Source organism: Lepisma saccharinum, chromosome 9 (assembly GCF_977018435.1).
Source record: "Lepisma saccharinum chromosome 9, izLepSacc3.1, whole genome shotgun sequence".
Taxonomy (NCBI): Eukaryota; Metazoa; Arthropoda; class Insecta; order Zygentoma; family Lepismatidae; genus Lepisma; species Lepisma saccharinum.
Genome location: NC_139237.1, coordinates 26,345,160 through 26,369,707, shown reverse-complemented (window position 1 = coordinate 26,369,707; position 24,548 = coordinate 26,345,160). Strand labels below are relative to the sequence as shown.

At 37.9% G+C, this 24,548-nt stretch overlaps 1 long non-coding RNA gene across 1 annotated transcript in view; it reads right to left on the bottom strand.

Moving 5' to 3' along the window:
* Positions 1 to 24,548, bottom strand: part of LOC145992598 (uncharacterized) — an 861,113-nt gene that overhangs the window by 400,455 nt on the left and 436,110 nt on the right. The window contains exon 3 of the long non-coding RNA XR_014442180.1: positions 9,730 to 9,831. This is a non-coding gene — a long non-coding RNA (uncharacterized LOC145992598). The remainder of the gene's footprint in view (positions 1 to 9,729; positions 9,832 to 24,548) is intronic.

The following is a 24,548-nucleotide window of genomic DNA, read 5'->3' as shown; positions in this document are numbered from 1 at the left end:
TAATGGTGAACACTGTCGTTTGAAATTAGAAGAAGATTAATCACACGAGCATCATCATCGTCGACATTGCTTATCCTGACGGGATGCACGACATGTTTATCCAATGTGTAGGAATACACGTTGATGATTAAGCGTTTTCCTTCTGCATCTCGTGCTCGTGTATCGAATTTTGATATATCAGAAATGGTCATCGGGTATTCGATGCCAGCCATTGCATTTTCCAGTTCAGGTTCAATTGCTTGTAATGATAAACCTGTTCTGGATGATTTGACCAATGAAACGGGTGAAGTTCCGCCAACACACACCAAAGGAAACACTTGTTATCGCTGTTCTGTATATTTAACACAGCCCTCTTGTGTTGAGTGTTCGGCGGAAGAGGAGCGTAGCTGGAAGCGCGAAGAGGCGAGAATTGGTTCACGTAAACAGTTAACGTGTGAGGACTTCCACACAGAGACCATCCCGACCCTTTAGCCTCAAAATCTTCGTGTTTCTTAACCAGCTCATTTGAAAGACCAGAATAAAATTCGTCCAAATTATCGACGTCCGCCAAATGAAGAGCCTGGTTTTTTGTTCGATGATAAAAGACTCTTGTTGTACCATCGACTTTTTCGTATTCGGAAAATAGATCAACGTATACTTCTATGGAATTATTTTCCAATTTATTTTTTAGAATATTTATCACGGATGTTTTCGTTTCACGCAAGAAACTAAGAATGTCGCAGCCTGGTTCCGAAGTAAAAGAGAAATCCTAAATATGACGGTTAAATGCAGATCTAATTGGTTTTCGTTCATCGGATAATTTAATTTGCTTGGAAGTGGAAGCTTCCGTTTCTGAATTATCGATTTTCCTTTTCAATGTTCCTTGTTCGATCGATGGTTTGCAAATTTTGAGGTGTTTACTTAAATGTGTAATGCTGATCACTTTTCCGCATCGAGCACAAGGCTTAGAAGGATAACGAACGATTAATTCTCGAACCTGTTTCGCTACATCTTGCCCTGTGTACCGATAAATTGTTCCTTGAGATTAGCTTCCCACAAGTAACACATTCAGTTTTATCATTTTTACGATTGAAACTGGTGGTGGATGCCATTGCTTTCTCCAAAATCACAGAAATCAAAAAGTGTCTAGTATATAATAGCGATACAAATTTTCAGGTATGTTATTTTATATAGAATTTCTTGGGTGTGAATACAAAACTCAAAAATTCAATCGACTGTGAATAGAATTTCAGGTATGTTATTTTATATACAATTTCTTGGGGGGCGAATACAAAAAACTCAAGAATTCAATCTACTGTGAATACAATTTTCAGGTATGTTATTTTATATAGAATTTCTTGGGGGTGATTACAAAACTCAAAAAATTCAATCTACTGTGAATATAATTTCCAGGTGTGTTATTTTATAAAGAATTTTCTCGGGGTTCATACGTCTCTCTACCCGAGCGTCATGGTCGCAGCGGGGCTCTCGCCACTCTAAGTTCACGTTGAAGGGCGTGAATTCCACACCGGAACCACCAGGCACGGAAGTGAACGTTTATCGCGGTAGCACGAATCCCACAGGCTGCACGGAAGCGGATCTCCACGTGTATTTTTCGCCCGATACGCTCAACGCCCTGTGCAACCGCAAGATTATGACCTTGCGTAAAAAAATCAAAGAAGCCAAGAACTGCAAGACCCTGCCGCCGGACAAAAATTGCTCGAAATGGACGCGAAACAGAACATTGCGAAGTTGATGATGAACAGCATGTACGGTCAGATGTACGAGCTGAAAGACATTCCCGAAGAAATTCACGCTCACGTGAACCAACCTTACATTCGCAGGCCGTACGGGAAAAAACGTTGGGGGCTCGTTCGTTTCGAAGCAAACCCCGCTTGCGCTTCCCTCGTCACTTTTCTGTCGCGAACCATCCTACTGAAATCGCGCGATGTGGTCGAAACTTTTCCCTCGAACCCGCGACCGCGCATGATGTACATGGACACGGATTCGCTTTTCATACTCACGGATAAACGCGCTCAGGATAGCTTGATCGATCACCTGCACGAGCGGTTGGTTCCCGAGCTGCGGGTGAAGGTCGAATTCGTACTGAATGATCGCACCAACATCAAGGTCGTCTGCGAGTTCCACGACGCGCTGCCCGAGGACACTGTTTGCAGCGTCATCCTGATCGCAGAGAAGTCTTTCGCGTACGACGTGAAGAACGAGAGGGTCACGGAGCAGTTTTAAATATATCGCCAACAAGCAAGAATGGCTTTTCTACAACCCCCATTACAAAATTTTTAATCTAAAAAAAAACGCCCAAAGCACTTCAATAGGGTTGCAGAGTTTTTTTAGGATCACAAATCGAATTTCTTAAAAAAAAAAAACTTGAGGGGACGCTTGCTTGTACTCTCCCACTCTCCTATTGTTCACTGAACATGCCCTTCACACAGCACAATCGCTACAATATCATTTTTTTGCATCATGAGGAGAAAAACACATAGTAGCAAGGGGGGAGGGGGCCCAAAAACATCGTAGGAGCGAGGTCCCGTTTAGGTCGTAGCAGGGGGGCACACATTGTAGAAGATCACACATGAGTTTTTTTTTTTAAAAAAAACAACAACATCCTATTAGGTCGTGGCAGATTACGCTGAGAGTAAGGTCGTACTAGATTACACTGAGGGATCTTACAGTGAGAGGAGACAGACTTATAGGTAAGTCATTTCAAAAGTAGGTCAAAAGACGAGGTAGCATAAGAGCAAAATTTGCAGGAGGTAAAAAATAGCTTAAAACGTGATGCCAGAGCTTCTTCTGTCCATTTTTCTATCATTGTAGGTTAGTTTAGTCCGTAAAACGTCGTAAAATAAAAAGTAGTAGGTCAAAGGACGAGTTAACATAAGAGCAAAATTTGCGGGAGATAAAAAATAGCTTAAAAAGTGATGCCAGAGCTTTTTCTGTCCATTTTTCTATCATTGTAGGTTATTTTAGTCCGTAAAACGTCGTAAAATAAAAAGTAGGTCAAGGACGTATCCAGAACGTTGGGTTCCACCTACTCTCTAAGTAGGTCAAAGCACGTAGAGGCTCTCGTGTAGTTTAGCACAAAAAAATGAATAGGTTAAGTTATATCACGTAAGATCGTGATATACCTACAAGTGCGAGGTGGGAAAAAAAGTGGTGCATTTAAAATTGTACTAAAACATCGCTAAACGCTAAAACATTGACAAAAAAATTTCAAAATATGTCAAAAAGTGATATTCAATAGATAAAAAAAGAGGATACCTACAAAGTGCTGCGTTGAAACAACAAGTTTACACTACTCGTAAAGTTGAACATATTCCGGTTTTTCTTTATTTCGAAAGTGTATTTCGTACTTGTGGATACCTGCATCACGAGGACAACCTCGTGGATTGTCATTGGACTTGACCTGTGGATCCAAGGGGAAGGAACGCAGTAACTTAGCCCGAACCCTGGGATTATCCAGCATGCTCTGCTGAGCTTACAAGGTAAGTGTACTTGTGAAGTGCACCGCTACGTGGGACGTAGCAATTTGCAGGCTCAATTGGTGTCCATGAAGCATGACTGCGATTTCAGCAACTTGCCACCAGAAAATTGGACAACAAGATTGTATTCGCCATGTTCAAGGACGAGGTGGCTGGCAATCACATCACCGAATTTGCGGGACTTAATTTAGTGCGTGGAGATCGGGGATAAAGGCAGGGTGAAAAAAGCAAAATACGTGGGACGGAGTAGCATCGCAAACTCCAGCATTGAGTACTACAAGGTATGCCTGTTCCATAAAACCACCAAGCTTGCAAGAGAACATCGTATTCATAGTATCTTTCACGAGCTACACTCGGCGGTCGTGAGTAAGATAGCACGGAACGCCTCCGACAAACAACTGCATGTGCTTGACTGTCAAGTTCACACACGTGAGTGGGGGCATTACAATGGTGGTAGCAAATGTTGTGTTTGCTCATAGAAGCATTTCTGCAACTCCATTACAAGCTCCACCTTGTCAACTTCGCACAACGCCTAATTCATCTACGATCCATTTCCATTCGTCAAACTCGAAATTACAGAATATTTCTTCAACTTATATCAACACAGAAACAAATAGCCATGCCTATGAATTTGTTCGGGTTCGGAGAACGTGCTCCCTTCCGTACTATCTTTACTCAAGAGTCTCTTTACCATTCACCTGACATGCATACTAACCGAATACGATGAAAACGTTTGCACAACTTTCTACGTCTTGAACAACAACTTAAATTTATACAAGTTCCCGATCTCCGGCAAACTACAAATCACCATCAATCCCGAAACCAAAGGGGAGGTCAACCTTTTCGCAGGCAAAAATATTTACCGCATCAAACACGATAGGATTAACACCGCCACCAAGTACCATGTGTCTGCCAACGATTACCTGTACGTCCAGCTTCTGGGAGATTACGAAAAACTCATCCCTCTCTTTGTGGAGATGCGGATCACCTAGCCTACAATAAATAACCATAGTAGCAATGCCTAACAACATATTCGGTCACACGAAACGAGACGACTATGAGGACGAGCTTCTCATGCTCGACGTCAGGGTCAAGACGTTGCGGAGCGAACTGCAGGCCCTGCAGTACACGCTCAGCTCCAGCCTCCAGACCGAGATAGCTAGCCTGCAGTCTCAGTACCTGGACCCCATCCTCAAAATCGACGACAAACTCAAATGCCTTTTGCAAAAGGCATTTGAGTTGATGGACGCAAGATACCTTGCGTCCATCAACAAACTCTGGAACTTGGAAGTGTGGGTCGGCAAGTTGGTTACTGGCAAGTTAAAGGAAGAGGCGGCAATGATAATGTCCTGGGGCTATTGTGTATTTGTCATTCTGGTGTCATTATGTATCTACGTACGTGGTGCACACCAAAAGTGCGTGCCGATTTTGTTCTGAAGTCAACATTTCTTCTCTTTTCAGGGAAATAACTATGGCATCAGAGACTTCCATCCTTCGTCTTCAAGCAGTGTCAGTTTTGTGTGCTAGGTGGCAGTAGTTGAGTGACAGTGCCTGAAGGAGTGAGACGTGTTTCTGATACTGCCTGGGGAAATGGAATTTCCACTTGAAGAGCAACGGGTAATTGTGAAATTCCTTACCGCAGAAGGGAGGGACACAATTTTGGACAGTATTGTGACAATGGATGAAACACAAATTCCATTATTCAATCCAGAAACAAAAAAACAGTCGATGCAGTGGAAACACACGGATTCACCACCCCCGAAAAAAATTCGTCAGGTTGCATCAAATGACAAAGTGCTATACGCAATATTCTGGGATTCCCAGGGAGTGATATTGTCTCATCCAGTTCCCAAAGGTCATACAATTACGGGCGAATATTTTCGTAAACGTTTGGCTACTGAATTTTTGCCGAAATTGACTATGAAACGACCACAAATGGCTAATGGCAATTTAATTCTCCACATGGACAATGCACCGCCACATCGTGTTAATGTTTTGACCTCATTCTTGGCTGACCACGGTATTGAACTTCTGACACATCCACAATACTCACCAGATTTAGCCCCGAGTGACTTCTGGTTGTTCCCAAACCTCAAGAATTCTCTTCGTGGACGCAATTTTGCAAATAGATCATCCCTGGGAAGTGCTGTTTTCCAGTATCTAAAACATACCTCCAAATATACAATGCCACATACTACACAAAATGGACTGAGCGATGGCCACTATGTATCAATAAAGAGGGAGAGTTTGTTTAAAATAAACACATGTTATTTCATTGTATTTCATTTTTGTTGAAAATTAGAACGAAACGGCACGTACTTTTGGTGTACACCTCGTATATTTATTCCACTGGAAATTTCTCAGAGAAAATTGTTGGGAGTGATGAGCGAACAGGAACCATGCCTTGTGATTTGCCTCACCCGGAAAATTCGTCCTTGGGTCCCAGCAAAAGCATGGACGCAACACAGGATACCCACGTCAATTACCGAACGGGAGTTGGCGATCTTTATATCGAATTAACGATAACACAAAGAGCGTCCTGACGTGGTGCGATTACGTGGATTTTCCCCCCGGTACGAAGTGAACAACATAATTACCAGTGTTGTGGCAACAAAGAGTATTTCGAGAGATTTTTTTCAGTAAATGCGAAGAAACAAACAATACGTTTCCCGCATGGTTTTTCCTGTACAATGTCAAAACGTATCGAGACGCGATCGTTTCTAAAGTGTGGTTTTCCCACGCCAACACCATGTGCATGACGGGTCTATTTCGAAAGGCAAGAAATGGCACAGTCACTAGAAAAGCAATATCGAGGCATAGCTTACGTTCCCTATTTCACGTTGATGACTCCCGTATGTTACCTATACTTGGTGGTTTTAGATTTCAAGCTGAGTTGCGCATTTGCGAAAAGCCTGGTTAAATTGGACGGATAATCTTTAGACATGTTGTCTCCCCAACGTTCCAAATTTACTTTTTCACCCTCACCCCAAGCTCTCTGTTCATTTCGCAGATAACACTAGTGTTCTGCCCCTCTCTAGGTTAGCTTTACTCGTGTAAGGCTACGTTTAGGGCTTTTTAAAACACATCGTAAACATCTACACCGGGGTCCCTTTTAAGAACACACAGTAAGAAGTATATTGGAGTCTCAAAAAACATATTGTGCAACGGTACGCCCCCATTGGTCACTCGAACAGGTCGAGAAAGCCCCCCCATGAGGTTTAGATACGTCGTGAAAATCTCCAAGCCCCATAAAAACACACCGTTTAACGCTACGCTAAGGCCCCATGCCCCCTCATACGTTTCATCAAGAATCATACTTTTCGGGCGATCAATCGGGTTTATCGCACTACTAACTTCCCTCCATTTATAAAGATATTCTCTGAGAAGTGAATCCAGGATATCAAATAACAAAGTTGCAATATTAATTTTCTTATGCATGGTACTAGATAGAGTACAATTTAAACCATCGTGAAAAACAAACAATGCAGGTAAATATTGAAAAAAAATATTTAAAAATAAACATCTGTAATGTCATTTTACAAGAGGAAACTCTGAACCTTTACCTCAAGTACAGATACATTATATATATTTATATTGAATATTGAAATAAAGGAATTAGTATTATCATAAACAGCAATACTGGCATTTTAAAAGTATTCCAAAGCCTTGTGCTGTGCATTACGCAAAATATTATCTTTTGCTTGTGGAGCAAGAATTTTTATAGAAAACATTTCCAAACTAAAATGTACTTTCAACATACAGCCTACAGTCATTGACATGTAATTATTACAATTTCATAGAAACCACTGAAACACCAGTGCAAATAGTTTACGTGTCCCATGTATAGCCCTTTAAAGCATATCATCTTGAATCTTGAAATGTCCTCTGGAAGTAACTAGGAGAGAAGGCTTGCAATTTGTTTTTGCAATTTGCCTGGTTTGGTAAATAGCTTGTCAGGCTTCAAGGGCCACTTCCAGTGGTTTGTATCACCAGCATTCATCATTACAGATATCTCATATTAATCACCAACCTTCCTCGTAATGAAGTTACTGGATAGAGTTCGTCGTCACATCTTACTATGACCCAGTCACCCATGCTATATAGCCTGAAATAGTGTTCAGATGATTTTTTTTTTAATTCAAGAGTTAGTTAGAGCATTATCAAGGTTATATCAATCTCTACTTGGAATGTACTAATTTGATGATGTAATTGTCTGAGCATCATCCCAACTTCTCTCTCGTGAAAGTTGTATCTTCATTTAGTTTTTCGCTTGAGATTTCTAACTACTAACGAAAAATCTGAAGCAATTATATTTATGCATTACATATGTACGGACAAGTGAATTTGCATGTCCGATAATTCCATCCACTACTCCTTTTTCATGTGAAGTTGCAAAATAATTCCAGATTTCTTTCTATATTAGAACTAAGTTCTTGCAAAAACAAAATCATATATCTGCTTTCGAATTCTGAAGTTGCCCATTCGACAATAAATTTCATCAATATTGGAAACGGTCTCTTATTTTGGATCAACTGCTTCATGTAGAGCACCAACAAAGCAAGCAACAGTATTCCCCACTTGAATTTTGTATTTAAGCATGAAAGATATATCTGACATCCCCGGTAATGTTGAAGCAGCTGTGAATATTGTTACACTTTATCACCACCCCATTTCATAGCTGTACGATTGGGCAACGCTACATCACATGGTATGACGTCACGCTACGTAATCTGAAGGCCTCGTGTCCAAACCATGAGAATCGCTCGCGCACTTGGTCTCGGATAGCGAAGATACACACATACACTGGGGGAAAGTTCCACTGCAGTTACGTATTTCTAATAAACCATGAATTGATGAATAACGTAATCCGCTTTAATCAGATTATCGGCCATTGGGGCTAATAATAACATAATTGAAATAGGGGGTTTATTTTTTTTTAAACACAACTTTCATAGATGTGTATGGCCGATAACAGTACGGGTATTAATACAAGAAGTAATATTGTTCAATCTTAACATACACGGGGGGAAACACTAAATCAAGGTGCCAATTAATCAAGGTTCTGGATATGTATACATACGTTACTGATATTTGAATTGTTATTATTATTTGATCTATTTACTGTTAAAACGTTGATTGTAATAAACCTAAAGAATGAAAATATAGCTTTCCTTATAATTTATAATTATGTAATAAGGTCTATTGCTCATATTACTGAGTACGTAGTTTTATGGCACAAGGAATATTGGGGCCCAGGATAACTATCCATTGCATGGTAAGACGTTCGCACGTAAGTTGCTTCTTAACTTATAGAGGTAAAATACGTGAGGAGGTCATAACTTTCTCTGCTTCAGAGTACAGGATACAGGAATTTCGTCCTACACTGTTTTCTGAAATTGCATTATGCAGAATTAAATAACAGATTGTAGTAAAATACCTAATCTTTTGTACTTCAGATGCTCTTAAAGAAGTGTTGATTTTTTGAGAGAGTTTATGCAGCCAGACATTCACCTGCAGTCAGTAAAGTGAAAACATGTGGGAGAGATATGTCCCATGCATCGCACAAGAAAAAATATGAGATATGTTTTTCTTCAATATAAAAAATATATTCATTGCATATTGTACGAATAGTCTATAGGAAACTGTGTCTAAATATCGTACACTGAAACTTCTTCAAATCACAAAAAAATATCAGTTAAAAAGAACTATGTGCTTCTCAAGTGTATTTCAGAGTCACGTGCATCACACGGTGTTATTTTTTATTTCATTTTACTTTGTTAATATGAGATATGATTTTATGTCCTGGCATATGATAAGCAACTATCAAATATTAAAATACTGAATATGATAGATCAGTGCAATATCAATTAACCAAAACACCCGAAACATTTAACCCTATACGAATGTTCGGTGCTTCACAACGAGAATCGCCCTAAGGAATGATTCAACACAGATTTAACTAATCTAAGAATTACATAACTTTTAATAAAATAGAAATTATAATTGTCTTTAGAATTTTCAAGATTCATTGATCATCTCGAGGATAGATAAAGTAAAGTCAATAAGTAAAGTCCTCCTCTGTGCTTTACATTACGCCATGAAGGAATATAGGCGATCTTTAGTTTAGAATAGACATGCAAATTGCTCACTTATTAAAATATTTCAGTAACTACAATTACAATTATAGCTTGGTTGTTATAGTCCTAACGACTGTATACTACTAATATATGTTTGCTTACTTACTGCTTACTATATCTAAATTTGTAGTTCAATACGTGGCAGTTAGGGTAGCAAAAACACTCGAATCCTGGAACAGTTTCGTTGAAAAGATAATTTTGTTCATCCAGGAAATCTGAAATAATGAAGTAATGGTATTTTGTACTATACGTTAAAATATCTTCTTACATTAAACATATAAAAGTGCTTTTCACAAATGTTTGCATCGCACCTATAATATTTGTGAGTATTTTACCATCAAATTGCCAATTGAGAAAGGTAGTTCGGTGTTGTGAAAATAATTAAAACTGTCTTCCGAAATTCAGCGTCGGATAACAGACTTTCTAGTTTGGTATCTTTCACAGCGAATGATGACATCTTGGAAAAAATTGAGTTTAGGTCTCACATTCATCACATTGCTGCCATGAAAGAGTTTTCAGTTAGTCTTCTCTTTTGTTAAATCTACGTGTATTGGTTATCAAAATTTAATAAATAATTTTTAATTATATGTATCTATATTTTAAAGTTTAACAAGTGTTATTAATAGTGAGTATGCATACATTTGGTGGACGTGAAGTGCCACAATAACAAATTTCTTAATAATAATAGTAATGATAATAATAATAATAATAATAATAATAATTATTATTATTATTACTATAACAGAATGGTCCAAAACAAATTGATGAGCACCCCTAAAACAGCAAATTTATTTTCATGCACAAATGCAAATTTTCAAAAGATTGCTTCAATGCAGGTTGCTACTGGTAATTTAGAATTGACTTTTACTCCAACACTACCAGATATCACATCCAACTCCTAACTCAATAATGCCATCAACAGTTAACATAAACTTATATTATGAAATAACCACGTATTATATTAAATCTGAACTACTGAACGCTCAACATGCACAAGAGAAATTCCGTCACCTGAAAGGAAAAAAAAGCTTTTCCATGATATGAACATAATTAACAAATATGAACACTTGTGTTCAAAATATCAACCCCAGTTTACAAAGGGTAAACTAACTTTGAAAAAACAATATATATTCTGACAAATACATACCGGGTATTGTTCATTTAAAAGGTCTTGGGAAATTTTGAGAAATAATTGCTGTAAGTTGGTACCAATATACAGTTCTGTTAGAAAATAATGTTGAATGGAATTTGTCTAAGTCCAAAGTTATTTCAAATTATGTTTGCAAATCTGCGACAAGGAAATGTTGTGAAATATACGATTATACGATCCTCCAATCACAGTGAAGTTCGCTTCGGAGTATCAGGAGGCGTGACTCACTGCCTTGGTCACAGAAAGTTAAACCAATGCAGGATTTTCAAACACCAGATAACATTCCCATTGTTTAAATATTGTTTCAGTAACGCGAATATGCATTTAGATTGTGCAAAAATTTATATTGTTGCTTTAATTGCTCCTAATTGATTCAAATAGGTAATAAATTGTCGTAATTATAGTTCACGAACTTAATATATGTATTCCTGTATGTGTTTGACAATTAATAGCACTGACCAGAACAGTTTTCACATTGTTTTCAGTACGTGAGATGATATTTCATTTACTTTTACGATAAGATAGTGGTTTGGATGCAATAACAGTTTATCATTATTTGATTTAGAGACGGAATTTTATTTGCTAAGTTAATGATAAGGCTAATTCGTTATTTTTCGGGAAAATAGGGAACATACAAGAAATGCATTTTTAAAGTCAAGAGTTTGTTTTACCATCACTTTATATACACATATGCTAATAACGAGTCAGGATATATTTAAACTGGAACCTGAAACAGTATGCGACCTGACTGGAACTCAAAAAAGACACACGTCGATACTATACCACTATGCTCTGAGGAACGCTTATAATAAGGATGGGTTGTAGCATATTTCTTATTTCCATCGTAACATTCTAAAATTTTGGGTTCACCATACTCATGATGTTAACTGTAAATGTATATGTTTAAAAAAATAAAATTACATGCAATCACGTCAACAATGTCAAAATGCCCATTAACGTCCATGATCCCCATTTCGGGATCACATATATATTGCTTCACTGAGAATAACTTATTGACATATTTTTCCTTCTGCATACACAAACATATCATTGAAGGTTATTCTTGCATGACAAAACAAGAAAAATAGTTAACAGAAATTTTAAATATATTTATTGACACAATTATATTAAAAAATGCAACATTTTCATCAATCATTGTTCCCCATTTAAAAGTAATTTTTAAATATAGTTGTATAAAGTTTTTGAGTTTTATGTTTTTCAACATAGCATGCTTATATTTTCTATATATCACTTTCCTCAAGATCTTCATATATATGAGATTCAATTTTGTTTTACAGCATGTCTTGTCATGATCTCCAAATTGGGGTTCATGGGCATTGCCATGTAAAAATAATAACTTTACTGTGGACTTAAATTTCCACCTTGGTATTTTATTTCAATCAAGAAAACTACCTAGCAACATGAACATTCCTCCCTACAGTAAGCATAATGGAGTCTTTCATAAAATCAGCTATACTCTGTCCCGCATATTTCTGTAGCGAGGCCGAGAAGAGGGAGGAATCTTAGTGGGCAGAACAAAGCAGTACACGCTGCTGAGAAGGCTAGTAACTGCAAGTGCTTTCCTCCCCTCCATGCAACCCCAATCCCTCTCACATATTCATTGATGAAGCCGTCTTTCGTCACTACTTACGCAGAGACTTGTTCCCTTTCGCTTGCTACAGAGATATCATTAGAAATTTGCAACAAATGCAATAAAATGGTGTTTCTCGGCTGGGTCGTGATAGACGCTACAATGATCTGATCCATGTGTCTGATCTTGAATCAAATTTTAGATCATTTGACCCCGACTTTGGTCTTATTGGCAGTGATTCAGATAAAGAACACAGTGGTATAATAGATATTGTGGAAATTCCGCCAGAAGATGAGAACATTATTTCAACTGAAACAAATGGGAATATGTGCTACAGCAACTGTTCACATCAATCGAAAGAGTAAAGTTGCCAATAAAGAAAACAACATAAAATGAAGAAAGAACTTCGTTGTACACATGACTTTAGATCTGACATTAGCAATGAGGTCCTCTCTGTCACATGGAAAGGCAACAACATAGTGAGAGTGATGTCAAATCATCAGAAACTGCTTACATTCCCGCAAATGAAAAAATGGTCAAAGCCTGAAAAGAAGTGTCTGGTCATTTCCCAACCAATAGCAATTTTTAAATATAACAAGAATATGGGTGGAGTCGACATGCTTGATTGGTCTATTCAGAAATATTGCACAAACGTTTGAGGGGAAAAGTGGTACTCTACTTTGATAACAAATGCAATTGACATAGCTGTGGTCAATAGATATTTAGACACCTTCTGTCGGATGATTACTTGAGAATATCATCAGCCGACCTCTGTAACTGACATCAAAATCCCAGGGAATCCATCTTATTCTAAAGGAAAAAAAATGTGTTCTGCAGAATATTCGAAAAGATCAACTGGGACACTTCATACAAAGGACTGAAGAGGGAAAGGAAAAGAATGTGGAGTTTGCAAGAAAACCGTTGGCAAAGAGTGCAAGAAATGCAATGTAGGTTTGTAAGTCGGCTATTTCAAACTGTGCCACAAATAAATATTTCAGTCGAAAACTTAGCATGATGACTGGTTTAACGTGTGGAACAAATAAACACTTCTGTAATTACAGTGGCGGCGATTAAGTTCCAAAACCGGGGTTGGGGGGCAAATAGCAAAACTGTGGTCAAATTGCAAAACTGGGTCGCAAAGACAGTATATTTCCCTTTGTAGATAAGGTTTAGCATAGTGTGAGGGAAAAAGTGGCGAAAATTTGGGGCCCCACGAACTCCCTAATACCGCCACTGTCTGTAAATACAAGAACATTACTGAGTGGTCACAATAATACATCTGCTTTGTTTATTATTGTCAGTGGCGACAATTTTGGTTCCAAAACTGGGAGGGGCAAGGATAGTTTACTTTCCCTTGGTAAATAATGTTTAGCATAGTGGGGGGAAAGTGACAAAAAGTAGTAGGGGCAAGTGCCACCTCGCCTACCAATCGCTTCCACTGAACATTGATATACATCTATGCTATATATCTATGTATTCTTGTATGATAAATGCAAGACGAGATCGGGAATTAGTTGTGTAAAAGGAAATAGAAATGTGTTACTAATTTACATGCTACTGCCCCTTGATCCCGAAATGGGGATTAGTCAACAAAATGCTTTTACGAACAAACAATGACATTTTCCGTTCTCACATAATAACATTCCTGCTCAGGTGACAAAATGAAAACTTTTTTAACAGAAAAATCTCAGAAAAAAATGTGGGCGTTAATTGGTTTTAAAGGATTATTGCAGAGGAAATACAAAAATTCAGCAATGTTGTCTCATTTTGCTGCTTACATTTCAATTTTTCTTCATGTATGTGTGGAGAAGTAGAGTGGTGACGGAAAGTAGAAACTTAATCGTATTTTTTTAGTATTGAATTTTATATTTTAACTCATACGAGCCAAACAAGAGATTTATTTTAATGCATGTTTGCGGGGGGAAAGGGGGGAGGGAAGAAAGAAAGGAACAGAAAGATATTGGCAGAGATAGGTAGAAGAATGATTCTTTTAATTTGCGTAAAATATTATGCTCGACTTTCAGTAATAAGAAGAATAAATAATGCATATGTTATAAATACCATATTTGATGTAAATTTATTTCGAAATTGGAGGGGATGAGTCTGTTTAACCCTGGAACTCCAGGGAACACATTATACCTTATAGTACCGGTCAGGTACAACGCAGGGTTAATTGCATCGTGGTTAGAGGACGATCAGGTGAATGTGCATAGGAAGTCCGCTCAAAACCTCGGCTTGAACTCCATACAATATATTTTGGGATGAACTGGAGAGTTCGTTACGTGCCAGACCCATGAACTTTTCACGAGTCTGCAAGACGAATGTAAAAAAAATCCAGCAGCAGAGATGTACCAGAACTTAGTGGGATATCTGTCCAGAAGAGCAAGTTTTGTAATCGTTATAGCGATGGGAGGTCCGAAATCTTATTCGTAGAGACTTGAACTATTCGATTTATTTTTCCTAAATTTCGTGGTTATCTTTTACTTCAATTCGGTGTTATATTTCGCGATTTAAAGATAAATTCGGTTTTATTAATTGGAACTCGGTGTTATTTTTACATCCGATTTTACGGTTTCTTCTATGCATAAGATTTTCATATTGTTTTAGTTTTGGAAAATTACGGCAAGTTTTAGTTTTAATGACAAACATAAATACATCGCTGGCTTACCTTTGGGAGATATTACGATTTATCTTGCTTTTGGAAAACAATTTAATCTCATCGGCTAATAAATATGAAATGTTTATTTAAGGATATCACACAAATCTATGAAGACATCATATTACAAAACTTTCAGAAATTTTTTTCTTAAATTCACTTTTCATTTTACAATAACGTTTATGACATTTGACGAACAGATGGTGTTTAGTAAATGTTTACAGCATTCACTCGCCACACTTCATATATATAAAAAGAACTAAAAAGAAAGATAAGTTTTTTTTCCATTCACTCTAATGGAATTCATGCTTTAACAAAGGATTCCACAGTTCGAAGTGTGATGTACACCTTGTCTCCTTTCCTTCTTTTAAGCTTCTCAAATCCTTCGACGACTGAAAGTTGCCGGTTTGTTACATTCACATTACTTTTGTTCTCGGGCCTCCCCGACGGTTTACTGGTAGTGTCGCTGCTTTGTAATCAAGTGGTTCCGGGATCGATACCAGAGTGATTCGGATTCAACAAACTGTGGATCCAGTTCCGATTAGCCTTTATTTGAATAAAGTGGACTTGAAACAGCCTCTCACTTCCATTGCGCTTAATCAATGAATTCTTCCGCTCCCATGTTTCTTTGAAATTCTGCGATTACAAAAAAAAATGTTTTTTTCTATCTGAAGCATAAAGTCCTTCAAAAGCAAACTATTGCATTCACTGCTCGCTTTGGGATGCTGCGAATTACACCACAAAAGAAAAAAAGGAAAGACACTACACAAACCATGCAGCTTCAGTGATTCTGACTGACTGAATTTTCCCTAACAATGCCAAAAAATCTCTGTCAGAACTCAAAATACCGTTTGTGTACATACATTAAGCATGACAAACTCTTTTGAATCAAACATTCACTTGCTGGGCTAGAAATGGACAAATCTCACAGCGCTTCTGGTAGTTTTTTTTAAAAAGAAGAAGTGTTAAACACAGTGTATAGTGCATATTTCGCTACGTTATTTTGCGTTAAAGCGCAAATTCGGTGTTATTCTGAAAAAATGGCGTAATTCGCGTTATTTCCCGATATCCGAAACATCAAAAACTTGCTTCCTTAACCTAGCCAAATACATTTTAAGCACTTTATTTTGTTTCCTCAACTTTCATGTGTTGTCGTTAAATCAAAAACTTCACGTCCCTACTTATTAGTTATCTAGCTTGTGCCTTTGGAATGAATAGCACAAAGTGTCCCGTGACGTTTACCTATAAAATGTATATAAATCACTCTATAATTAATAATAGTCAAATTGTAATTGTAGTAAAATATCTACAAGTGCTCTGCGCAAGCGTAAATTGAACTAGAGCTTATGGCATTGCAAATTCTGCACGAAATACATACATGGTGCCAATGGACCCGGTTGGGATTCAAAGCTATATTTCTCGCAAGGTACAAAAATTCTTTCAAAAATCAATATTTTTCTAAACTATATTACACAGAAGCACAATAGAAAGAATGTCACGAAATGTCAATACTCGGTCGTGCATAGTTTGGGTATGATTACACTGGGCAACAAATTTTCGGGAACTTCTTGTTTCTCCAAATCTTCTTATGTTTCTTTAATAATTCACACCCACTGAGTTAAGAAAAATAACAATTTCCGTCATATGGCATGGATAGTTATCTGGAAAATTAACCAAATACATTTGAATAATTTGCCTATATATTAACATATTAATATCGCAAAGAAAAGTGTCCAAAAAGATAATAACAATGATCAATCCATGTAATCTGGATATTGTCTGACAGAATATAATATACGATTAGTTACCACAACACTGACTTGACAATCAAGTATCTTAGTATAAAAAGTTAGAAATACAGATGTGATTGCATTTTCCTTTTGTGTTGCTGGGGACTATCCCTCACCAAGCCCAACATATAGTTCCCCATCATGGCAGTGTCCCATCTCCCTTGATACGGCGCTTCCATGATCTGCATATCTTGATGGAATCGTTCTCTAGTTCTTCATTCACATCGTCCAAATTTGGTATAAAAAAATCCAAAGTTGTCTGCAGGTAATGCAACTTTATTGACATTCTGCAACTTCAGGTATGAATCGTATCCACTAAATTCTGGATCAGTTCAGTGTAAAGTGGGCTCTTGAAGTTACTTATGAAGATATTTATTTATTTATTTATTTAACTCAAAAGGTACTTTGGCTACCTTATTACAAAGCCCATATGAAGGATTCATAGTCAACACAATTACATATATTTCTGTAATATAGCGATAGAAATTATATATATATATATATATATATATATAATATATGGTGTTTTTTTAAAGTGATAGAACTTTGAATTGAAATAAAACCCATAAGAAATAAGATTTAAGCCAATTGTATTTTTATTTGAAAAATAACTTTCTGACATTTATTTTTTGAAAATAATTTCCGGCATATGTCCACCACGACTAGCTGTGATGAACCGGACTCGATCAGTCCAATTTTGAACAACTTTTTTAAGTAATTGGGGACGTGTGTCGTTATTAACATGAGTTATGTTGGCTTCCAAAGCGTGAATTGTTGCTGGTTTATCAGCATAAACCAGAGACTTTAGATATCCCAAAGAAAATAATCCAGTGGCGTTAGGTCCAATGATCTTGTGATGCCAATTCACTGACAGCACCGATATTTCCGAAGTGCTCTATACGTTTGGCGAACAGAACATTGATTTTGGAAATATATTTCCACAATTTAGAAACGTTGTTGCGGCGTCAGTCTTTCCATGATCATTTGCCAATGCTCACTGATCAGAAATGACAGAACAACATGTCATCAAAACAAAACAAATGCCAACTATCCCTATCGAAAGTTCTATCACTCTTAAAAAACACCCTTTATATATATAAATATATTAAAAATATTATATATATATATATATATATATATATAATTTATCACACAATTTCAATACGAACTTATGTGTTTAAGCTTAAGCCATTATGTACAAAGTAGCTTTACTGAAGTCCTTTAGGTTCATAGAAAAGATGTCAATGGTGTTATTCTTGATTAGCAAGTTATTGTAACTGGTGCACATTCTTCACAATGGAGATTTCTTTTTAATTTCATATCTAGCCTTCTTTATCAGACAAACTTCATTTTTTAGTCTAGTTTTCGAGAACATGATTCGAAAATTAATCTGACAGAGTAGATGTTCAGCATCTATTTCGTGATTTACAAAATTTCCACAAGAATACTATTTCATGTAACGTTCTTCTGTAGCACAGCTGTATACCGACATTCATATATTAGATCGTCGTAGTGTTCAAAAGCAGGGTAAACTTTCTGAAATTTGTAATATAAAATCTAAGAAATATCGATTTGACTCTTTAAATTGCTATACTGTAATAAATTGAATAAAACACATTTGTAGCTTGGTCAACGTCATTCTTTGTATTCAATACATCCCAGTTCGTGTTAAGCAGCTTGTGATAGATGGATGGAAAGTCGGCCTTACTAAAGTTGTACTGTAGCATATGACAAGTTTTATCGCGGGTTTCTTTGACAATATTAACATTTACTAGCAGCGAGGGATGGTGTGTTTCTTCACGAACTAGTGGCTGTGTGTTTCATGTTACTGTTATTCCCTGCCCATTTATCAAAATCGAATCAAGTGTTTTTCCATTGCTATTTTTAATGTCGTTTAAGTTTTGTAGTTTATATACATTAATAATGTAGTTTAAATCGAAATAAGTTGCTGCTGATGAACTAGTTGGATTGTAAATGCTAACAGTTATATCTGTCAGATTAAAGTCCCCACTTATCAGGAGTTTAGCGTCACCACTTTGACAGTGCTTTTCTATGAACCTAAATAATACAATTTGTAAAATGAATGTGTCTTTGTTACTACCAGGTGATATGTACACAACGCAAATATTAACAGTTCCTAAACCGTTTAACCATAGTTTAACCAAAATGCAGTCTGTATTCGGATGTAAACACGGCGAATCTATTAATGCACTCGGGACGTTTGATTTCACTGCAATCATTACACCACCAGGCATTGTTTTACCAGACACTTTTTTGCTTCGGTCCCCCTACATACAACATATCTTTCATAGAAAAGTTCACTATTCTCGTGGGAATCTGCTAACCAACTTTCAGTTATCATTATTGCAATCAAGTTATTAGAAAGGACATTCGTGTAAAATTTCTTGATTTGGTTCGGAAACCCCTAATCTTTTGGTAATATAATTGAAACAACGAAGTGTCAAGATCTGCTGAAATACATTTGGAGTTGCCTGTACTTACTTGGCCGTTATTTTTGGAGCCCCATTCACGTGGCTTTGCGCCTCCGATTAACATGGTTGAGTAAACGATTGCAGAATACAGGGACATGATCCTTGTGAATGATGAAGCGAAAGGGAATGGAAGAGCTGCTCGTCGGCTGTATTAAGAGCGTTATCCACAACGTGCGACCCCATCGCATACCATTTTGACAGCATACGCAACGGCTCCGAGAACGAAGTACCTTCACTACCGACAAGAAGGACTGTGGTGCTCCAATGAGACGCCGCACGACCGAATTGGAAGAGGCTGTACAGCACCACATTGAAAAGAACCCGTGAACAAGTACGCGAACAATTGCGCGTGCAATGTGTGTTTCTCGAAGTATCGTTTTGGAGGTTCTGCATGAGCAACAACTACATCCTTACCACTGTGGTGAAATGGTACTGTAAACTATATATTTATCCCGTTTCACCACATTCTTCGCTCCACTCTGTATGTTGAAAGGAAATAAGCCCGTTGCCTTGCTAATGTTTCAGCGCAAATAATTCATCTGCTCTCAGAAGTTTGCTAGGGATTGACCCTGCTGCCACCTGGTAAGTTTTTGGGGCAGCTTTCCTTGTACCGCGAGTCCGAAGAAACACTTCCTGCTGTGACCTAGATTGAGTTACCTTGTGTTCAACAGCCTGCTTTCCTCGACGAGATACCCGCCCGAAGCAATGGGGTGTGATTAGGTCAATTTTTCCCGAACACCTGGGACTCGTCACGAATATTTTGGAAGGTATCAGTAAAGTGGAATCAAAGGTGGGCTAGTTAAAATAGTAGTTATACCAAATATTTAATTTATTGGTTTTGTATTTTCTTGTTTAAACTTGTTCAAAGCGTTCTTCTTGACGCCATTACCATTCTTCTCCATTTCCAGGTTGTGACGTTTCTGTTCTTCCAATTCCGCCTTCTTCTTTTCGAGTCGATTTTTGCTATGGCTGCGCTACCACCTGCCAAACTACCTACGGCACCCAAAGCCGCTAGAATTGCTGGAATGCTGAACTTGAAACCTCCCGTGTGTGTGTGAGAGAGAGAGAGAGTACGTAGATATATTCTTGTGGAAACCGGCGTATGTTTAAACACCTTTCTTAATGGGACCAAAAAAATTGTTGGGACTTTTTGCCGGTCCCAACAGCGAGAAGGCTATTGCGAGACTCCTGAGACCCCTTTCGACATGTACGCGAAGTATTTCGAAGGTACCAAAAAGTCGCTATTTGTTCGATTTGTGTGTTAACGTGTGTGTTAAACTCTGCCAGCTCTGGAAGCTTCACGTCTGTGCAAAAGTGTGGTGTTTAATCGCATCTCTTGGGACCAGGAAGTGTGGGTGTGTAAAATCTTGGATCTATTTCGCATGTGTTGGTACCGAACATCCCAGGGAGTTGAGGAGCGAGGAAAGGTTCGTTCCGCGGACGACGGGGTTCCCCGCTCGTCTGGCCATTCTGTTGCTCCCGAGTCGTCAATGTTGCTAACTTAAAACTTTGGAGCCAGATCTGTTTTTCTATTATCTTTTAATACTAGAATTGTAATTGCAATTGATGTGCTTTATTTTACTTCGCTTTTTGTGCCACTTTTGGCTAATTTGCAAAGATTGGGAATGAGTGATGATATTTGAAATTGATGAATCGACTCTCACAAACATCTATGCCCAAACAGGGATTCGAACCCGAGACCCCTGGCGTCGCACCACGATGTGCTAACCACTCCACCACGAGGGTCGGCTTTAATCCTACAATCAAAAATAAATGCTACAATATAATTTCTTCCCCCAAATGTTACCCTTTCTTATGTGCCTATAACAAATTTTCAGTTGGGTTTTACTATAATACTGGTAAATGCTGCACTTAAAGCCATTCTTCCATAACCAACAAACAAAGATCAGAGTTATCAGATGTTATCAGTAAAAACTCGTTACTTGTCTCCTTTCGGGCATGATGAAGAAAAATGAATTGCTCGGGGAAAATGAATTATTATTTTTATTAATATAAATAAATAAGAATGGAGATTTCTGACCAAAGCGACAAGCGATCAGGCAAAAGGGAAGTGTGTTCACATCGAAGTGACAAGTGACACAATTACTGTACCCCAGTCTACAAGCAAGCACTTTTCTCAAATGTAAATGCAAACCGACCAAGGCGACACATTGCATGACATTCATGACTTACAGAAGCGGAAAGCGACACGTGTCGCTTAGAAAGAAGGATGCAACATTTTGAAACGAAGAAGCAGAACAAGTTGCACGTCTCCCTGTTGCTTCCGTTTCTCAATATCGTGAATTGGATCGTGTAGGTCTGGTGTTCAGGCTTTTGCAGTGAATGCTTTCTTGTGGGCTGAAGTGTCACGTCTTTCTTGTCGCTTGTTAATTCTGTGTAAATCTTCAGCGTTACTTTCCGGCGTCGTGTGTTAATTGTTTCCTGTTGCTTCGGTTTGAATCTCTCTGTAAGCATGCCCACCAGACCGAGGCAAAACGATAACGGTCCAGTGCGAGAAACATTCAAGCGACACGTGTTGATTGTCGTGTCGCATTTATTCGAATGTTTTATTTATTTCAGAAGTTTGGTTGTCGCATTGTTACGAAAGTTCAACAGGGAGGTTTCAGACCAAATTGAGGCGCAACTAGGGGTTTCACACCGAAGTATCAAGCAACACGAACCTCTTAAGAATATAAGAAAGCATTCACGGCAGCTGCTCTGCCAGCAGACACTACCAGACCAGAACGACGCGACGGGAGACGTGCACTTTGTCATGTCGCTTCGAAAGTTTCGAAATGTTGCATTTATTATCTAATATCTGTTTCCAAGTGATACGTGTCGTTTCTCGCTTCGGTCTGGAAGCTCCCTAAACTCGTAAGGAATTCCAACACATGATCCCTAGTCATAGAACATGGAGACAATTGTTTATACTTCTCAAAGTTAACAGCTTGATCGCAATCCTTAACCCCATTTTAATTACAATGCAGTTCTTTTTTAACAACCGTGTTTGGCAACACTGATTGTTCAGGCAAAATTTCCACTCCCGCTCTGCGGCGACAGCGATACAGTTGGACGTGTTTTGCGACGTTGCCACACGTATTTGGAACTTACACTTTCCGCTCGCTCTGCCTTACTCAACGGGTAAGTTTGGCGTTTCAACGCAGTACTTGGTACGAGCTCTTTTTTTTTATGGATTTAACCTCAGTGGTAGCATACTTTGACGATTTTTTTGTTGATTTTATAGCGTTTGACGACTTTTCAGTGCAATTTTCACAGCATCTAATTTTTTTCCCACTCGTACTTGGTACGAATGCCACGATCTTACGTGATATAACTTAACCTATCCTTTTTTTTTATTACGTGCTAAACTACACGAGAGCCTCTACATGCTTTGACCTACTTTAGAGTAGACCCAAATGGACAGTTCACAAACCGAAAATGAGGCTCGGAGTGAGGCTCGGTGAGGCTCGACTTAATGGTTTGCTCTTGTAAGACATAAGCCTTATTTTCTCGCAGTGTTGCCAACACCTTACTCGAAATAAAATCACCAAGGTTTTTTTTTTCTTGGTCTAACCTATGTTATTGAACTGCGTCGTCACGTCCAAACCCGCATGAATTCCGGAATTCTGGGCCATTTGTACAGTCCAGGGCCATTTGAAATATCGAACTGGGCCATTTGTACAGTCACTGGCACTCCTGGGTTGTAATTATCCAACTGAAAGTCAATTAAATCGTTACAACCCAGAACCTTTCGTGACTTGTCATGATGCAAGAAAAGACAATTACAAATGCATGGGCTTTTCTGGGATTCGAACCCTGAAACGTTACCTTCGCGTTCTACACGTAAACAAAGACGGACTAGAAGTAAAATTTAGATTAGCATTTTTGTTTTTCAGACTCCAGTATTTGACGAAGAGAAACATTCCTCTTTTAATTTTTTATTGAAGTTTGTTATGAGGTGAGGGTATAAGCAGCAGATCTTTGGCTGCGACTAATGCTAATTCCTTGTTAAAGAAAGAAACATGCCAGTATTAAATTCTATGAAGTAAGTTTTTTTTTCGGGTTAGTGTAGTATTTTTGTCCCTAAGTAACTTGGAGTTATCAATTATAATTTGGCTGGTATGTCTGTAGGGCCTCTCAGATGGTGTAGGAGCAACGTGCTTGTCTTGTAATCAAGGGGTCCTGTGTTCGATGGAGGCAAATAGCGTTATGATTTAACTTTAAACTGTAGGTCCACCATGACTAGCCTATTTATATGTAAAGTGGGTTTAAAATAAAGTTCAAGTCAATTTAACTCACCTGATTCATCTAACCTATTAAGCACGAAACATTAACAACATTTAGGACAGCTGTATTATTCGTATATCCTCGTAACTTCTTTTTTCTCTTAAATTTTACAATGACTTTTACACTTCTTCTTACAATCCAGTAATATAGTATTTTTCCCAATGATGACATTGTTCTATACATATATTAATAGTGGACAAAGAACGCTGTCACTTTATAATCAAGCTCTGTAAGCCAGGGGTCGCGGATTGGATGTCAGGTGGATTAGTCCCGATTAGTCTATCTGTTCAAAAAGCGGACTTGCAACAAATATTTATATCTTTACCTGAATATCCAGGAACAGTAAGTTGTTGATCTGAAATAATTCTAAAGATGTTTATGTAGTTTATTTATTTGTATTGACATCGTTAGAATTAAATGAAAAATTAACATTAAAACTTTTCCTTCTAAAAGCTTTGTATTCAAAGCTTTATTCTTCCATAGCATTTGAGCTTCAGAGGGAAGCAGGCATGAGAAGAACGCTTGGCGCCTCGAAGACTGGACGAGAGGCCGCGAAGATTAGGGATGAACAACCGAAAATAACAATTATACCAACACAAAATTAGATTATAGCAGTATACAATTACTTGCATTTTTTACTTCCAGTTTGCAAATGCAGCAGTAGGCAAGTTTTCCATCATTGTGAATATTATGCACATTGTTGTATGCAATAAAAATCGAGGATTGAAAGAAAGTCTCTAAGAAAACCGAACTCAATATCAGAATGTCAAATAATAGGCACACAGTAGTGATAAGAGAAATGGGAGATGGTTATGTAACGCAACGTGCACACGTCGCAAAAATTGACTGGTAAGGCCTAAGAGCCTAAAACCTGCCCTCCTAACCTAACAACGTAGGCAGTATAGTTAAAAATATATACCTGCTAGTTGCTTAGGAGTGTTAAATTTGGTGCAGTCAGCAAATTTT